The following is a 20,768-nucleotide window of genomic DNA, read 5'->3' as shown; positions in this document are numbered from 1 at the left end:
GGTGGTGGAATGAAGTCAATCCGACTGTCGGTTTGTGAGATATGGTCTGCCCTAGTTTGATAATGAAGCCGCTAATGCTGATGCTATTGATCTAGGGTTTGCTACTGCTGATATGAATCAGATTTATTGTACTATTTCTCTCTGCTGAATTATTGAAGATAAAAGAAGATTTGATCAAAGGGTTTCCCCACACATTGTGCGGTTTGTCCCTGGCTAGCCACCACATCTTGTGTCTCTTGTCTTGGCTTGTTTTCTGTCGATCGTTTAATGCTCTATCTGCACTTTACTTTATGTACATGTGATTGCTAATCGGTGGAATATAATAAGAAAAATAAGTAAACTGTTATAAGCATAGAACATACCATAATTTAACAGCATGTATGGCACATGTGTACAATTTCTAGAGAGACATGCACTTGGGGGAATTGATATCTAGGAAAATTGGACTCCCAGAGGCCAATGCCATATGAATGGTTCAAGTAGTTGTCTCTTCTTAAGCAATGAACTTTCAGCAGGAGCATTGGTGTAGTGATATATTTTATTTGGAAGTCCTTGTCAGCTAGGGGAAGATGGTCTAGGTCCAAATGTGGGGTCGTCACAAGTCGGACATCCACGACAACAAGGGCATCCATTATTTAGTTCTTGACGTTTTGACTTAGGTGTTGGGGGTTCACTTCGAGGTTTTGAACAGAAATTGGAAACTTCAAAGGGTTCTAGCTGGAGGTGTTTGTGATTTTAAGTAATTTTCAATTAATTGGACTTAACGAGAATATTGAAGAGGATGAATTTTTTTCAATTTGCACAGGGAATGGAATTCTATGGTGAAATAACTGGAAACTGGGCGAATTGGCTTCAAATTGATGGTTCTTGGCGGTTGTAGAGGTTTTTACGGTTTTGGTATGGACTGGGAGCTCCATTGGGTTGTCTGTAGCATCTTCTGGAGCGAATTTGGAAGTGTGTTGATCAATTCAACATTTGCAGGAGCACAAAAGTTTTTCTCAGTTTTGTAGCAAAAGTGAAGGAAAAGAGCAAAAGGAGGGATTTTTCTGCCTTTTATAGAAAAACAGTTATTTTTTGCAGGTTCATTTACAAATGAACAGTTGGCAGTTTCTTCGGTTAATCGGGAAGGTGGTATTGGAGGGTCGTTGCACCGCATTTGTGGCGCGGGCGGTATTCGGGAGGGGTCACCCAATGTGCTTTAGAGTGCGACACGTAGCATTTGAGGGGTCGGGGAAAAACCGCGTATCGGGCGGGTAAAGTTCAACGATCGGGTTGACCAATATGGATGTAGGACGTCGGATGAGGGGGGTGATGATCGAACGTGAGTCGGGTGAGGGAATTGCACAGGGGATAAAGGGAAGGCTTTTCGGGGGGGGGGGCATAGGTTTAATTTTCAGTGGTATGGGATTAGTTTAGGAATTAATCCTGGGTTAAGGGATCGGGCGGGGCTTTAATCGCAGGATTAGGGGATCGGGTGAGGTTAACGATGGGATTAACTTAGGTTTATCGGGATTAGGTAAACTAAGTAAAATTGTATCAGGATATGGGTAATTTATATAGTTTATAACTAAACTAGGGGTTGGGTTATTTATATAAAGGAATTAATTTAATATACGGGAAAAGGGATATGGAGGAAATATATAATAAAATTAGAAATTAATACAAATTTTAATTGGCGGAGGGGGTTTTTCCTAAGCATAGTGTAACGTTTGCATGCTTTTCACACCTTCAATACTTAGGATAAAGTGCTTTTTGTGGGTTTTGAGTGAAAAGGGATTTACATGGGGGTTTCCACTTTTCCTACATAAATGGTGTCAACCATAGGAGAGTGGGGTTTTATTAGGGAAATAAGGGGAAATAAATTTTCGATGAAGGGGATTCTAGCACTTGTGCCCATAAGTCATTAAGCCGAGGGTCCAGTCCCTCCAAAATTCAGATAAATGCTCTGAGCCTCTTTGAATTAAAGGATTTGAGTACTTAGAACTTATTTGTGGGAAATTAGTAAGTAGGGGGGTGAAATGACTGAGGGGATGTTAAATAAACCAAGTTGTAAACCATTGTCCTTGCTTCGTTTACTGCTTATGCATATTTGAAGGATGCATTTAAAACATGACATAAGTGTTTTTGTGTAATCACTTGATATTTCTGCAACCTTTCTTCTACTTACCCATTTACTTGCCTTACTATTTTTTCTTCATTTTATTTGGGTGCATTTAGGCTAGCAAACCCTTATCAAATCCTTTTTCTTTTACAAGGAAAACTATCTAAATCTAACCTTATATCAATCCAAGGGTTCAGATTAAACTGCCAAGATTAAACTATTTGGTTAGATTTTGTTCTCTAACTATAAACATAAAATTCAAAACATGGTATAATCAAGATTAAACAGTTTGATTACCATGGATTGAGGCATGAATAACTAGCTGCACACAATCATTATTATGCATAAAAAGTAAATAGTAGTGGCATTTTGACTTGCACACTTTCATGGTCTCTTTTGTTTTTTGAGGTTCATATATTTCATTTTTTTGGACCTTTTCTTATTCTTTTTGTGATTTGATTATTCTTTTAGGACATATCCTCTTTACATTTTTTTCTTAATTTTTTAATATGGAAAACATTTGCAGAAAGAAAAGGTATGTATAATATTACAAGGCTTAACCTTAGTCATTCTAAATTATTACTCCTATTGGTATAGGAACCTAATAGTGGCTCCACATGGGGATGGAATTTTCTAGTGAAATGTCAAGAACTTTCTAGATCAGTAGCCTCTAGTTTGTTGTTGATGTTACCTTGCAAAGTTTTCCTCCATGCATTTACATTATTGATACTTATGACAACAAACCTTTAAAGCTTAGGGCCTTCTCTTTAGGCTTCAACTTCAAAAATCACCATTCAATCCAAACTAGACTTTTGAAAATATAATATGTAAAAATGAGAAATGAAAATTAGTAACTAGGTTCAAAGTAGTGTTTTAGCATTCGACCATTCACTGGCCCACCTTCTACTTCTGTACCATCAAGTCCTCTCAGGAAGAAATCATTATTTCCTCTATAAGCATATATGACATAGAGACCTTTCCATAGGAAATCAAATTTCCCATGTTTACGTTTGTCCTCCCTCCTTGAATCCCACTTGAGTACCTTGTCACCAAGGTAGAAATCTTCAGCTTTGGTTCTCTTATCAAAAATATTTTTAACCCTTTCCTGTACAACTTGAGACTTGATGTAGACCTCTTCTCTAGTTTGTTGAAGATGAATAGTTTGATTGATTCTTCTTTGGATACTATTTGGTTCAACCTGCAATTCTCGAATTATTTTCGTTACTGGCACTCCCAAAGAGGATGAAAAGAAAACTTCCATCCCATACACTAGTTGATAGGGAGAAGTACCAATTGATTTCTTAGTATCCAATCTGTCTGCCCATAAGGCATTGACTAGCTTCTTATTCCAAGTTTTCTTATTATCCTCTAGTAACTTTTTGATGATGTTTACCAGGATTTTGTTTGAGGATTCTGCCAGTCCATTTCCTTGAGGGTAATAGGTTGTAGAATGGCCCAAAGCAATATGATACTTATTGCATAAATCTATCATTCTTTTGGATTTAAAGGTTGTTGCAATATCAGTAATGAGCTTAGTTGGACATCCAAATATTGATAGAATATTGGTTTCAAGGAAGGCTATGATAACAATATTTGTGACTTGCCTTGAAGGTATGGCTTCTATCCATTCTATGAAGTAGTTTATGGTTGTGAGGATCCATTTGTGTTGGGCAGAGCAGGGTGGGTGGATTTCACCAATGAAGTCTAAATCCCATTGTTGAAAAGGTATTTCAGCAGAGATTGGCTTGAGGGGTAAAGGTAAAAGCTTTTTCTTTCCCTAAAAAAATTGACATTTGTGACAGGAGGTCACATATTTCTTGACATCAGAAAATAAGGTAGGCCAATAGAAACCAGCCCTAAGGATTTTATCTACAGTGGTTTTATAGTAAAGGTGTCATCCACAGTCACCTGAATGAAACTCTTGTAAAACTCTGTCAGATTCATGTTTTAACAAGAAATTAAGAAGAATACCTTCATGATCTCTCCAAAATAGAGCATTGTCTAATATACAAAATTTCCAGGATTTCATCTTTAAAAACCTATTTGTAGTCCTAGATAATTCAGGAGGACCTTGTAAGTTCTATAAAACATAGATAATATCAGCATACCAAGGTGATTCAATAAAGGCCTGGCTGATTGGTGGATTCGCCATCTCCTCTCTATCATCTATTGCTGCAATAAAGTTGTATACCCTGATTTACTTAATGGCTTTCACTAAAGCCAATGCTTGCTTTTCGATTATATTGTATTTTAAGGGGGCATCTCTGAGGGCTTTGCTAAAGAAAGCAATAGGTTGTTCATAGCCCTGGTCATTTTTCTGCAATAAAACTGCAGCTATTGTGTGCTCAGAAGCAAAGGAAAACAAGATGAAATCTCTGTCAAATTTAGGACTGATTAACACAGGTGTTTTAGTTAAGGCCAGTTTAATGTCTTCAAAGGATTTTTTAGCCTCAACAGTCCATTTTATGGTCGAATATTTTTTCAGCATATTGTTGAGTGATCTAATTAATTCTGCTAGATTAGATATAAATCTTCTAAGAAAGTTAATTTTTCCTAAAAAAAGTTTGTAACTCTCTAATGTTCCTCGGGTGTTGTATTTGCAAGATGGCTTCTATTCTTGCAGGGTCTATTCGTATACCATCTTTTGAAATTATGTGACCTAACAAATTTCCTTCTTCTAACCCAAACAAAGGCTTCTTAGGGTTTAAGGAGATTCCAAATTTCCTGCATTTAATAAAAACTTGTCTTAGATGATCCAAATGTTGATGTCAAATTTTGAAAATATAGTAATGTCATCTAGATATATCACAAGGAAATCATGAATTTCTTTTGCAAAGCCTATATCCATAGCCCCCTGGAAAGTGGCTCCTACATTCATTAGTCCAAAAGGCATTTTCACATACATAAATTTGCCCCAAGGAGTAGTAAAGGCAGTTTTGGGTTGGTCATCTGGATGAACCAAGATTTGATTGTAACCAGAAAATCCATCCAACAATGAGATTTTGATTGATCCAACTACCCTTTGTAAAATGTGGTCCACTTTGGGGAGGGGCTAATTGTCTTTTAGTGACACTTTTTTGAGGTTTTTGAGATCCACACAGAGTCTGATCTCACCAACTTTCTTTCTAGTTGGCACCAGGTTTGAGACCCAATCAGAAAACCTGATTGGTGCAATTATTTTGGCATCATACATCCTCTGAATTTCTTTTCAATTGCAGGTAATAAGACAGGATTGATCCTTCTAAGTTTTTGTTTGAAATGCTTTTGATTTTATTTAATAGGAATTGTGTGCTGGATGATGTCGGTGCCATAGGATTTGAGGTCCTAATAACTCCAACAAAAACATCCTGAAATTCTTTCAACAACCCAACGTACTTTACTTTTTCAGTGGCAGGTAATGATTTTGAGAGTTTGATCAATTTAGGATTTTCACTGGTGCCTATATTACATTCCTCTATATAAACCCTTAATGGATCCATTTTAGGTTTCCTAGGAACATCATTTGAATCAAATAAATCTTCTAGAGGGGTTAATCCCTTTGGTAAGAAATTATCCTTAAGATTAATTATTTCGGTCTCTTCACTGATTATTTCATCAATCTCAGTTTGACCTAAGTTATCTACATCTGATTTAGTAAATTTAGTTGGGTTAAATCTATCTATTTCTTCACCTTCTATCTCATTTATCTCTAACTCATCCTGAGTGTCAGGATCTATGGATGTATCAGTGTCTATATTTTTATTTACAAACTCCTCTTCTAAAATTAAAAAGTTATTTATCTATTTGTCATTAGAAAATATTTTCCAATTCTTCAAATTATTTGGAATTATAGGTCTATGCCTAACCTTAGCAGTGTATTGATGGTTGGGTTGGAAGGGTAATTTGCAAGCGCTGGCAAACATTGCTAAACTGTGGGATTGCATATTGTGTTTTCTAGGGAATACTGCAAGCTTTGTTTCTAGGAAAGTGTTAAGTATTTCTACAATAGTTCCTCTATAACAACTTAATCTAGGGTGCTTTGTCATATATATAGCATCTGTTTGTTTTATAATTAGTTCAAAGTCTCCCATGACAGAAACTCTTTTAGCTCCTAGATTCCTAACTAACTTAAGGCCTAAAATTAAACCTTCATACTTGGCCATATTATTGGTACATTTAAAATTCAATCTATATGCATGGCCTTCTGAGTGATTATTTTCCAAATTATATATCCACACTCATACTCCTGCTCCAAACTTATTGACTAACCCATCAAACTCAAGATGCCACAAAATCTCATGCTCATAATTTTCACTATCCAATGCAACACGCTTTTCATCATTTAGAGCAGTTTGACCATCTTGTTTATTGAAAAATTCTGAAGTTTGGTTAGTTTCATTTTGTGTAGAAACTGCAATTTCTTTTGGTTTTGTATTAATACTGTCTGAAATTTCTTCTTGTGTTTGATCAACATTATATAACATAAAATAATCGATATCTGAGTGTATGGAGTAGATGGGAAAGTTTTGAGGCCGATCTTGGCTACTTACCATATATTTCATTAAGGTTTCTCGGTATAGTTTCTTAGGTTGTCCAAAAACAGAAATTGTTACATATGACATATCTAGTTGTAAGGACCCCTGAAGTTTGGCTCCCCATGATCTGGATAACAGCATGCCATACTTTGGTGGGATGTCAGGAACTACAATATCCATAAGGATGCTTTTGGCAGGATATTGGACTAGAGTAACACACAAATCTTTAATCAATCCTAGACACTTTACTTGACTGGAATCAAATGAGAATAAGTCTTTGTGAGGCCTTGTAATGTCTAGGTTTAATTTCTCCATCATTGATTTAGGCATTAAGTTGTGAGAGGGCCCATAATCCAACATTGTATTGTGTAGAATTTTATCATGGATACTAAGGCTGATGTAAAAAAGTGGAACCCCTCCTTCAACTGGTTTTCCATTAACATCTGGACCAAATATGAGTTCTAGTTGGTCATCAAACAAGTTAACAAAATCCTCATTTTTAGCGATGTTTAAGGTCTGGTTTATTTGTGACTTGTAAGTTTCATTCTTGATTAGTTTTATTAAAGGGACTAAAATCTTAAGCTTTGCTATCTCTGCTCCTAGATTGAATGGTGAAGAAACTTTTTATGTTTGAAGATTTTGGATTTTTGAAGCAGGGATCTAAGTAGACTTGTCTTCCTTTCCTTTGTTGGGGATCTCCTTATGTGGATTTTCAGACCTAGTGTTTTGAGTTTTGTCCACTGGTTCCTTAGGTGGAATTGAGGTGGATGGTTGATCAGAGGTTATATCTACAATGGTGGGGCTAGAAGGATTTGGGTTCTGTCTACGGAGAATTTGGAGGATCTTGGACACAGGGAATTCTTGTATTTTCTTAGATTGATTTTGCACTATTTCTTGGTTTGGTCAGGGACATCAGCATTCTTTCTACTCCTTAGATTATATTGTTTATGTACTTCAAAAATGGCAGAATCATATCCCTATTTGTAATCAAAAGACTCTCCAAATTGGATCTATAGTTGTTGTAGCATATGTAGTTCCTGCTCATCTTGGGTACGAAAAACATTGTCCTCATCATTTATTCCCATTAAGTTGATTTGTCTATGTTGTTCTGTACCTTTAGGTTGGGATGTTTCTACATAATTTTCTTAAAAAGGAGGCCTAACGTTATGATCCGGTCCATTTTTCCCAATGTTTTGATTTTGGTTTTTTTCTAAAGTTTGGGTTTCTAACTGGAGATGCTTGTTAGTTATCCCATTGGGGTTTCCTTTCTATGTTATCTATTCTATCCATTAATCTTTCCATACTTTTGGCTAAGCTATCTATTTTGATGTCAGAGGGTGAAGCTTCATCCTTAGCAGTTCCTCTCTTTTCATTTCTAACTCTAGCACTTTTAGCTAACAAATTAGCTTCAACACTAACAACTACACTTTGCATTTATTCTAATGTTGGGGGGTTCCTTTCCCTAAGTTAGTATGCCATATATATGTCAAAACCATCGGGAACTTTATTAATGCTAAGTCAGGTGGGGGTCTAAGATTAACTGGGATGGCATTATATATAATATTGAATTTAGTGCATTAATCTTGAACAGTTTCATTAGGTCCCCTTCTATTATTCTCATATTCTTAAAGGATTTGTAGGGGATTCTTTTTCTTTTCCCATCTATTCAAAAATTGCTAATTAAGCGCTTCTAAACTATCAATACTATTAACACGCAATGCTCTAAACCATTTCCTAACATCACCAGCTAAAGTCTGGGCAAAGAGTCTCATTTTAACATTATGTGTGTCAATTTCGTGCAACTCAAAGTAATCTGTTATCTTGTTGGCATGTTGTTGAGCAGTGTAATGTCCTGTGCCATCAAATTGAACAATTTTACTTTGGTAGTCTACTGGCATAGGACCAAGTTGGGCAGGTAAAACAAGAGGAGCATATCTATTTGCCATGGTTGTAGGCTGGGAGGGGTTAAGATGTGGATGAAGAGTGGATGAAGAACCAAGACTAGTGGGTGATGAATGGGAGATGATAGGTTGGTGAGGAAGAGTAGGTATAAATGGTGGTGAAGAATGAACTTCAGAAGGTATTATTGATGAAGTTGAAGGGAACAATGGTGAACTCAAAGTAAGGGACGATGGTTCAGAAAGCTCAGGGGCTGTGGAAGTATTAATGGATGATTGTGGAGATTTCAGAATGTATTCATCAATTGATTTGTTGGCCTGTTGAACTTCGAGGTCTGCAATGAATTTTGGATCTAGAACAGTTTCACTGAGTGCACTTTCAGATTTTGTTCTAAATAACGAAATATCAAATGACTCATCAAAGGGAAGTTCTTCTAAAAATAACCATTCATTAGGGCATGAATTAGCTTTATCTAATGGTATGTGGCAAACTAAACTTTCTTCCTTTTTAGATTTTCTTGAAATTACATTGGGATTATCAACTACTGGTATGGGATTTGGGTCTGGATTAGCCCTAGTAAAATGAGTCTTCCTGGAAGCCAGAATTTCAAACTTTTTAATTGTTTTGGTGAGATTTTTCAAGGGGACTTCTAACAAATGAGAAGCTAAAAATGAATATTTAGGATTTTCTTAAAGCTTTATTGAGACTAAGGATTCGAAATCCCCAGTGGAGTCGCCACAATGTTATCTCTCAAAACTTTTCCCAAGAAGTTTTCAGAAGAAGGAAAGGACTGAGGTAACCACAAACCAACTTTTAAGCATAGGCTCTAGCCAACCTATGGCTCAGAGAGGGCTCTCTCTATTTGATTTAGCTTTGTTTGGTGGTATTTTAGGCTAGTTCTTAAGGTTCAGGGGGTTTTGATTTGTATTGAAGGTTGGATGGTGGAATCCTTAAAACAGATGGATAGAATGATGTTTTTGGACCATTGGGCTATGGAGTCAAATAAGGGCAACAGAACTGGAATTAACTCACTAAAGGGAGTGTTCAAAGGGCAAGCTAGCAGAGTAAAATGCAGGTCTTGGGCTAGATGGGTGAAATGGTCTTAACCAGGGTAAGAGAGCACTTAAGAATTCTCAGACCGGGATTAAAATGAGGAACAGAGGATAATCATGAACAAAGGGCAATTAATAATCCTCTGCTATATATTATAGGGAGACTACCTAAACTAAGGAGCAATCAATAATTCCTTAACTTAGATAATTAGCAAAAAAGATTAAAATGCATAATAGTTAAAACAGAGTGCAATGAAGCAAATTATGAGATAGCATTCCATATTAAAGCATTGAGATTTCAGATATACAATAAAGATGGTGGAAAAACTTTAAGAATGATAACAACACAAGAGAAAATATTTTTCTGCACTTCGCTCTACACATGAATCCTTTGAAATGTCTTGTCTTTATTCATTAATCCAGCTTGCCAGTCCAATCAGTGATACAATAGCTTAGAGTCTTTTGATAAAAAAGTTCTATAGAAATGTCTAAGAATCCACCCTACATACTTCGAATTGTGAAGTATTTATACAAAAATTATTACAAAATATCTCAAACTAACTTGAGATTTAATCTAGGAAATACAAATATCTTCTTGCAAGAAGATAGAGACAGCTATTGAACTGTTTCATGTTGTCCCTTTTATTGTGGTACTGTTGGCTTTTATGGTTGGATTTGTAGCCCTTTATTGTTGGCTTGATGTTGTGGTATTTTACGTTGGAATCTTCATTGACTTTTATCTTTCACCTAATACTCTTTGACACTGATACACTTTGGCATGTTGACCTGTTTCCATCTGTTTACCTGGTTGTTTACTTTTACTGTGCAGTGACTTTTTTACTGTGAATTTCTTACAGTAAATCAATCATCTTTTCCCACCATTCAGCTTCAGGTAACTTGACATTCATCATTCACCTATATATCTCATCAGCCTCAGTATACTTGGCAAAAGTAGGCTTAGTGATGAACAAATTTTTTATCTCATGCTAGAGAATAAACAAGTTCTCAAATGTATTATACAAAACTTTCCCTGTTGGTAGTGAGTTTATTCTTGAAGTGCTAGCCTGTTCTTTAGCCAACTGTCTGAGTCTTCTATCATAGTCCTGTTGTGTCATAAGTTTGTCATTAATGACCAATGGACTAAGCAATCCTTTCTCCCTCAAAATTTGGAATTTAGCCATGAATCTATCAATGGTTGTCTGCATGTTTTGGAACTTTTCCTCCAATTTTAGCATAGGTTCCTCTTGGAACAGACCTTCCTTATCTCCAAAATGGTTTTAGTTCTATCTTCTATATCCAGCTCATGAAGCTCATACCTGTTTTTGCTGTTGAGAAAGTGGATGAGTCTATTGGCATCCTCAGGCATGTCTCCCAATTCCTCCTTGACCTTCTAAATAGCTGTTGTAGCTATCTTTATTAATTCAGTCTGTTCAAAAATAACTTGAATGGATGGCCAAATATCATTGACAGAGTCAATGATATTGGCCCATAATAGTTCCTTGGCTTGTCCAAGGGGTTTCTCCAATGTTAGGTCTTTCTCCATGGCTTTGACTCTCTCACTCATTCTATTGGCCTTTTGTGCTTCTTCCTTCTGCATAATTTGGGCAAGTTTGTAGTCAGTTTCTAAACTTGCCACCTTTTCTTTTAGTCTGTTCATTTCTGTAGCCTGGATAGACATTTCTTCCATGGCTTTGACTAACTCTGCTACTTTTTCTCTTGATGCACCTACTGTTGTAGATTCTGCTGTAACTGGCAATGATGTGGCAGGTGGAGCTGTAGGTGCCAGTGAAGCTACCAGTGTGGAAGGGACTGTAGTAGATACTGTAGGGATGACATTTGTAGAAGTTGTGGAAATGTCATTTTGTTTTAATTGGATCAGGTTATCCAATTCTTTCTCTATCTCTCTTAGTTGATCATTGAGTCTTAGGACTAAGTCCTTGAACTCCTCATGCTTTTGTTAGGTATCCAAAACTTCCATTGTTTCAGGATGTTTCATCTAGGGTATCTTTAATTGCTTCTTAAGTGCAACAATATCATTGTTCTTCTTCTTTATGAGCTGCTCAATAGCCTTTATATCTTTGGGATCATGTCCCAACTCAATAACCAAGTCTTCCAACGACTTAATCCTTGTATCCTTGGCCTCTAAGGAGGCATTCTCCAACTGAAACTGTGCCGAGATGTTGTTCAATGAGTTTTGTAGCTGATGGATAGCCATGGCTTTACCTGTATGGGTGAAGTATATCATCTCTCTAGCCTATTTATGTAGTTCTATCTGGTCTATGGGATGAATATCCCTTGCCAATACTTCAAAGTCAACCCTCTTGAAATATGAAGATGTCTTGGATTGTTGTGCTGTAGGTTTGATAAAGGACATTTAAAGTTTTCCCTCCTTGATGTCAAAAGCTGACATTAGTCTTGTTTGATTTGTGGGAATGAATTTCAGATATTGTGCATAAGTCTGAGCTTTGAGTTTCTCATTCCTCATTTTGATTTCTTTATACATGTCCTTTATGTCTTAGTCTTTGTCAGTAGGCCTACTAAATGAAGGCACCTCCACATAGCATCCTTTCCAACATCTGAGTCTGTGATGTGGATGGCTCTTGTATGTCTCCAGATGGAGTTGTGGGCCTGCTTCTGTCTACCTTTGTGTTGGTTACCTATGTTGAACCTTCTGTATATTCCTGTTCAGAGGCAGGATTGAGCTTTTGCCTCTTGCTATGACTTGTTTCCTGTTGCGGATTAGAGGTGTCCATTCCTGAAGTGGAAGCTCCCTCTCTATTTCTTTTTGGATTTTTCTCCTCATTTTGAGGAGTATGCATGATAAGAGGCGTACTCATGGTGGCTTCTTGCTGTCCTGGCAGCTGCAAAAATGAGCTCTGATCAAGTTGCCTCTCTAAATCAATCAAGATATCCTCAATGTCTACCTTTGTGCGATCTCTATTTACAAGAGTGTTCTCCACCCACTCAGATTGATTTGCATAGGCTTCTATTTCAGGTATGGGGTGATGAATGTAAGGCCCAATTTGGCCTTTTTCCTAATTCTAGTCATGAATCTCTAAGGGTCATATGTCCATATGAAACTCTGTTGGAATTTCATTTGCTGCAAAATTTGGTCTGCTTCTTTCCCTGCTTCTCTAGAATTGTAGATGAAGGGGCCCAATTGATCTTTAAATTTGAACTGGGTTTTCTTCTTGGCTGAAACAAAATTTACTTCATCTGAGTTCATTATCTGCCTATAATATTCCAAAGCAAATAACCTCATGGGGAGGTATTTGGGTAGTTTATATGCTGCAAGCTGGCACCCATAGATCTTTATCTCTGTGTGGTTTTGGTACAGGTACCAATCCCCCACTTTGGTTTGCTTGGACATCTAGAGGACCCTTTTTATCTCTGGACTTATCCTAGGTTGAGGATTTCCTGTAAGCATAGTCATGACTGGATGCAAAAAAGAGTCTATAAAATCTGAATAAGTGTATGGTGATCCAGAGTTGTGAAACAATGGGGTCCAAACAATGACAGACCTAGGCTGGCCTTTGGTATCAAGCTTCTAGAGAGTGAAAGGAAATTTATCTGGTTGTTAGTACAAGAACATATGATAGACGACATATGAGTACTTGAACACTGTTTCATTTCTCATCCTAGTAAACTTCTCATGCATCCTATCAACTATAAACTCAACAAAATTGTACAAAACAACAGGAGGCTATCCTGGGGTATAAATGGACATGAAGGCAAGTATAAGCTCATCAATGAATTCATTGGTAGTGTAGCCCAAAATGCATGATATCATGGTCACAATCTGCTTTCCCCTTATGGAGAAGATGGTTGACACTTATGGAGGGGGATCTTTGGGAATGTGTTTTTATTCCACAATGAAACTTTGGAGTAACTGGGCCAATATAGATGGGTTTAACTTGGTGTACTGTTCTATCAGATCCCTAATTGAGAGTGGGGATAGATTGGGTCTTGGTTGAAAATGTAACATTTCATTTATGGATTCAACTGTGATGGTGAACAAAACCTTCTGGTCATGAGACATGATAGTTCTATGACTAGGGACATAGCATGCATGGCACATGTGTACAATTTCTGGGAAGACATGCACTTGGGGGAACTGATATCTGGGAAAATTGGACTCCCAGAGGCCAATGCTATCTAAATGGTTCAGGTAGTTGTTTCTGCTTAAGCAATGAACTTTGAGCAGGAGCTCTAGTGTAGTGGTATATTTTATTTGGAAGTCCCTGTCAGCCAGGGGAAGGTGGTCTAGGTCCAAAAGTGCGGTCATCACAGGTCGGACATCCATGGCAATAGGGGTATCCATTATTTAGTTCTTGAGGATTTGACTTAGGCGTTGGGGGTTCACTTTGAGGTTTTGAACAGAAATTGGAAACTTCAAAGGGTTCTGGCCAGAGGTGTTTGTGATTTTAAGTAATTTTCAATTAATTGGACTTAACGAGAATATTGAACAGGCTGAATGTTTTTCAATTTTCACAGGGAATGGTATTCTATGGTGAAATACCTGGAAATTGGGCGAATTGGCTTCAAATTGATAGTTCTCAGCAGTTGTAGAGGTTTGTACAGTTTTGGTATGGACTAGGAGTTCCATTGGGTTGTCTGCAGCGTCTTCTGGAGTGAATTTGGAAGTGTGCTAGTCAATTCGGCGTTTGCAGGAGTGCAAAGGTTTTTCTCAGTTTTGCAGCGAAAGTGAGTGAAAAGAGCGAAAAGAGGGCTTTTTAGCCTTTTATAGAAAAACAATTATTTTTGGCGGGTTCATTTACAAATGAACAGTTGGCAATTTCTTCGGTTAATTGGGAAGGTGGTACTGGAGGGTTGTCACACCACTTTTGTGGCATGGGCAGTATTCGGGAGGGGTCATCTAATGTGCTTTAGAACGCAACATGTAGCATTCGGGGGGTCAGGGAAAAACCACCTTATTGGGTGGGTAAAGGTCAGCGATCGGGTTCGACCGATATGGATGTAGGCCATGTTAGCTCTGCTACAATGTTTCACTGTTAAAGGTCAAAATCAGGTCTGGTGGTAGATTTATACTGTAAGGGAGCTTACAACAATTATTTCCCTTTTACTCTTTTTATTTCTTTATACCTCAGGGCCCCGCCTTCTCTATTTATTCTTCCTGAGATCTCTCTATTCTGCGTATAATCTTTCTCTTTCACATCCATTTTTAATTTGAAACTCTGTTAAAATCCTCGTACTAACTTGTGTTTACGTTTTACCCCGGCGCTAAGGTCTTAAACCTGTTTAACTACGCACCTTCATGAATTATATAACCCTCTATTGCTGTGAAACCGCAGCTGTTGATCGTCGTGATCCAACGGTCTACACGCATTTTCCCACTCATTAACTACCATGCATCTTCCCCTCCATTTGACCATCCATCGCAGATTAGACGGTTGACGCATCCCTCGATTTCGCAACCTGTGCACCTGTTAGCCCGCGAGGGCGGTGGTTTTCGGTGGCCACGTGTCGAAATATTACAGGATCGCGCCTGGCATTATAGAAACTGCCTAGCGCTGATAGGCGATGCGGGGAATACCACCCGCCAATAATACCGCCCATCCTCGGCCGTTAAATCCCTTGCAGCTTCAGCACCCGATCGCCATCGGATCTAACTGACTACAATCCAACGACCCTTATTTAATCACCCGCATGTCCTCCCGATAATCTCTGTCAGTTGATCGTAGTCGTTGATCTCTGCGATCTGACGGTTGTTATTCACTCCGCCTATTCTTCCCAATTCCTCCCGCCAACGATCTCCGCCGTTGATCTCTGTGATCCAACGGCTGAGATTTATCCCCAGCCTACTTATTCTTTCGCAATGAAACCTTAACCCTTGACTGCTCTCTGCTGCCCGAGGAAGGAAAACAATGATCAGCTACCCTGTCCCTACACAATAAAGCCCCAACAACTGTAATTAATCAACAGCATGGCCAAGGACAAACAAGACGACCTCGAGCAATTCAAGCATTTATCAGGCATGGAATTTAATCCATAATTTGATCCAGCTGCCAGAGAAGGACTACAGAACAGTAGAAAAGGTCATTTTGTCCATTAAAACACTCAGAATTGCAGCAAATGTCCATTGCAGATTGTAAATGTGGTTGGTGGTCCATTAAGACACCTCCACGCCTAGCATAGCAGAGATATTTTGTAATCAACTTCTATATATACTCATGAGACAGAATGTAATAGGTTGATGAGTGCTATTTTGCTGTAAGGTTCAACTTCTGGAGATTGTAACTGCTGTGATACCTGCAGTGTCTGGTCTTCATTTTCAGCTAATGCAAGCTTCTTTTGTTGTTAATTGCTCACTGTCCACTTCTTCTTCTTGTTCTAGGTTGTCCATGTCTTGCATTTATTCATGTACTGTTAATGTTAGCATTAGAGGGGCTGTCATCCCACCTCTGTGTTAGGATTTAGCATGTATCATTGAATTTGTATGCAAGTTTCTGTTCTTTTAGTGCCAGAGAGTTGTAATCATGTTTTTGTATTAGAAAGCAGATTTATAGACCTTTTAACTAGTTGCAGCCGGCCATCGCAGGATCCTGTGCATCTACTGGTGTGGTCAGTCTTCTCCATTATCACCATATCCTCAAACTGTGAGTAATTGGTGATCTAAAGCCTTGTAGTCTGGGGGTGTTCACCCATGTCTGGGGTCAAGCACAATAGAAGTGGTTATCTGGCTTGAATATGCAGCATTTCTTTCATTCATCCACCATTTTCCAACATTTTTGTTGAGTTTGTAATGTTCCCGAGCACCTTTGATATACAACCTAGGAGAGTTTCTTGTGGTGATAATAGGTCGTCTGATGAGGGGGGCGATGATCGAACGAGAGTCAGGTGAGGGAATTACATGGGGGATAAAGGGAAGGCTTTTCGGGGGGGACCCATAGGTTTAATTTTCAACGGTATGGGATTAGTTTAAGAATTAATCATGGGTTAAGGGATCAGGCGAGGCTTTAATCGCGGGATTAGGGGATCAGGTGAGGTTAACGATGGGATTAACCTAGGTTTACCAGAATTAGGTAAACTAAGTAAAATTGTATCAGGATATGGGTAATTTATATAGTTTATAACTAAACTAGGGGTTGGGTTATTTATATAAAGGAATTAATTTAATATACGAGAAAAGGGATATGGGGGAAATATATAATAAAATTAGAAATTAATATGAATTTTAATGGGCGGAGGGGTTTTTCTTAAGCATAGTGTAACGTGTCACGTTTGCGCGCTTCTCATACCTTCAATACTTAGGATAAAGTGTTTTTTTGTGGGTTTTTGAGTGAAAAGGGATTTACATGGGGGTTTCCACTTTTCCTAGGTAAATGGTGTCAACCATAGGAAAGTGGGGTTTTATTAGGGAAATGAGGGGAAATGAATTTTCGATGAGGGGGATTCTAGCACTTGTGCCCATAAGTTATTAAGCCGAGGGTCCGGTCCCTCCAAAAGTCAAAGAAATGTTCTGAGCCTCTTTGACTTAAAGGATTTGAGTACTTAGAACTTATTTGTGGGAAATTAGTAAGTAGAGGGGTGAAATGACTAAGGGGATGTTAAATAAACCAAGTTGTAAACCATTGTCCTTGCTTCGTTTACTTCTTATGCATATTTGAAGGATGCATTTAAAACATGATATAAGTGCTTTTGTGTAATCACTTGATATTTTTGTAACCTTTCTTCTACTTACCCATTTACTTGCCCTACCATTTTTTCTTCATTTTATTTAAGTGCATTTAGGCTAGCAAACCCTTATCAAATCCTTTTTCTTTTACAAAGCAAACTATCTAATCCTAACCTTGTATCAATCCAAGGGCTCAGATTAAATTGTTGAGCTCCTTTTATTTACTCTACCTATCTAATGATCTGCCAAGATGAAACTGTTTGGTCAGATTTTGTTCTCTAACTATAAACATAAAATTCAAAACATGGTATAATCAAGATTAACAGTTTGATTACCATGGATTGTGGCATGAATAACTAGCTGCACACAATCATTATTGTGCATAAAAAGTAAATAGTAGTGAAATTTTCACTTGCACACTTTCATGGTCTCTTTTGTTTTTTGAGGTTCATATATTTCATTTTTTTGGACCTTTTCTTATTCTTTTTGTGCTTTGATTATTCTTTTAGGACATACCCTCTTTACATTTTTTATTTTTATTTTTTTAATATGGAAAAAATTTGCAGAAAGCAAGGTTATGTACAATATTACAAGGCTTAACCTTAGTCATTCAAAATTATGACTCCTATTGGTATAGGAACCTAACAGACGATATGAGGAAGTTTGATGGAAAGGATCCGGTAAATTGGATACTACAGATAAAGAAATATTTTGATCTACATGAAGAGCAACTATTACAAAAGGTACGTATTGCATCTTCATATTTAGAACCAGATCAATTTTTATGGTATAAAGGGCTTTATTCTCGTAAACCACTTGTTACGTGGTAAATTTTCATGGAGGAAATGATAGCACATTATGAGGATACAATGAGAAACACCTTCTTTATCCAATTGATAAATCTCAAACAAAAGTGTTTAATGGCAGAGCACATTGTGGAATTTCAAAAATTAAATATAAGGGAAAATGATATTCCAGAGAAGCTGAGGATTGATGTCTCCATAGGGACTTTAAAGGATAACATTCAACATGAGGTTCGTCTTTGGGAACTTGATTCATTGGAGAATGAATTCAGGTTGGCAAGAAAAGTGAAAAGAAAAATTATGGCAACAAGGAAGTTTACCCCTCACAACTATAAAGATGGAAGTGTTGTTTCTCCTAGCCTTCTAGAACCTACAAGGTTGACACCACAACAATTGGAAGAAAAAAGAGCAAAAGGTCTTTGTTACGATTGTGATAAAAAATACACTAAAGGTCATAAGTGTGCTGAGAAGAAATTATTTTACATTGATTGTGAAGAGTAGGAAGAAAAGGATCAAGAAACGTCAAAAGAAGAGGATATACACCAGGAACCAACCCCAAAGAAAGAAGAAATGAATCCGACCATATCTTGTAAAGCATTGGCAAGAATTATCACTCCTCAGACTCTCAAGATATATGGACATATCAAGAAGAAAAAGGTTCAAGAAGTGAAAGATCACATCGAGAAAGAAGAAATGAATCAATCCATATCTTGTATTGCATTTGCCGAAATTACCACTCCTCAAACTATCAGCATATAAGAACATATCAAGAGGAAAAATGTTCAAGAAGTGAAAGATCACATCAAGCATTAAGAAATGAATCCAACCATATCTTGTAATGCATTGGAAGAAATTGCAACTCCTCAAACTCTAAAGATAGAAGGACATATCAAGAAGAAAAAGATTCAAGCAGTGAAAGATCACATCGAGCATCAACAACAAGTTCTCCAACTTTTAAATGATAATGCCACTTTGGTGCGAAATTGAATGAAATAAGTTTTGATGTAGGCGATTGGGTATTTTTACAACTACATCTCAAGCAAGCTATTTATGAGAAGGAAATGTTGACAATACTACATGCACTTAAGAAATGGCGACCTTACCTAATGGGAAGACACTTCAAGGTAAAAATGGATCATGACATTCTTAAATACTTTTTGGAACAAAGATTATCTTTAAAAGAACAAAAAGAATGGGTCACAAATATGTTGGGTTATGACTTTGAAATCATATACAAAAAAGGGAAGCAAATTGTTGTTCCAGATGCACTCTCAAGAAAGGATGAGGATGTGGAAGCATTGTTAAATTGTGCTATTTCTATTATCCAACCAAATTTGAAAAAAAAAGCAAGGGATGAATGGAAGAATGGTGAAGCAGGGTGGGAACTCATTCAAAAGTTGCCAAAGATCCTAGTTCCAACAATATTGCTAGAACTTGACAAGGAAGGAAAAATCATATTGGAACCTGAAGCATTCATAGAACCGAGAAGTCGACAGCTACGAAATCGATCAATTTCAAAGTATCTCATCAAGTGGAAGAACTAACCCACAAAAGATTCTACATGGAAGGATGAGAAGTTGACACAGAAGAATCAAGAACTACTCAAGCGTTGAGGACAACACTTTTTGAAGGAGAGGGGCATGTTAGGTCCCTATACTACTAGTGTAACCCCTTATTGTTATTAGTACAAACCCCTTATTATATTATTGTGCCCCACAGAAGCTCACAATTGTTATTATTGTGTCCTTACATTATTATTGTTATGTCAGCTCTGATTATATTATGACCCCTTAGACTCCTATATATAGAAAGGAGGTATTTTCATTTGTATCATCCAAGAATTGTTCATTTGTGTAATGTAAAGGAGGTTGCCCCCTCGAAGAGGCTGAATTCTAAGGCATTGATCTATCTTTTCTATCTTTTTGTGAGCGGGCTTCATAACATTTTCACTGTATTAATGCTTCTCCATAATGGCATGAAACCTTACGTTCCTTTCGATCAAACCAGTAATCATATATGATGTATTGTTATCATAGAGATAATATGAATAGAATTTATAATTTTAATTAAGTTTGATCAAGATTGCCTCAGACTCCCTACACCACTATTGCAAACAAACAAACCATAGATAGGCTTGAATACAAATGAATGTTTTGACACTTTGTTAATGGTGGAAATGATGATGAATTGAAAATTATTATTCAAGGATTCACCGGAACTGGAAAGTCTTCTCTTATTCACTGTATTTATCATACTCTTTTTTCTTCAAAAACGGATGACAAAAGTCAATTGTTATTATTAGCTCCAATTGGTATAGCTACTTGTAACATACATGGAAAAATAATACACATTGCTTTGAAAATTCCTATAAAATATATGAAACCTCTAGTTGGGCAGGATTTGGCAGTGTTTCAAGAAGAAATGAGTCACACTTGGTATATATTGATTGATGAAATGAGCTTTATAGCTCCAAGGTTATTCATATAGATAGATTGTTGTTTATGAGAAGCCTTTCCTGAAAAAAAGGATGCTCCTTTTGGTGGTAGGTCCATCATTCTTGTGGGTGACCTTGGGTAGCTCCCTCCTATTAAGGATAAATCCTTGTATGCAGGTAAAGCAATAGGGAAAGTGTTGTTGCAAACCTTCAACAATGTTGTTACTTTGGAAAAAATTTATAGGCAACATGGAGATGATCCAAGACAAGAATATTTTCATAAGCTTCTAACCAATATTAGAAATGCAGAGCCTTTTCTGACTTATTTG

This window comes from Pinus tabuliformis, chromosome 8, assembly GCF_031772625.1.
Source record: "Pinus tabuliformis cultivar Carrire ecotype Pingquan chromosome 8, CPIR1, whole genome shotgun sequence".
Taxonomy (NCBI): domain Eukaryota; kingdom Viridiplantae; phylum Streptophyta; class Pinopsida; order Pinales; family Pinaceae; genus Pinus; species Pinus tabuliformis.
This window is presented reverse-complemented; position numbering follows the sequence as displayed.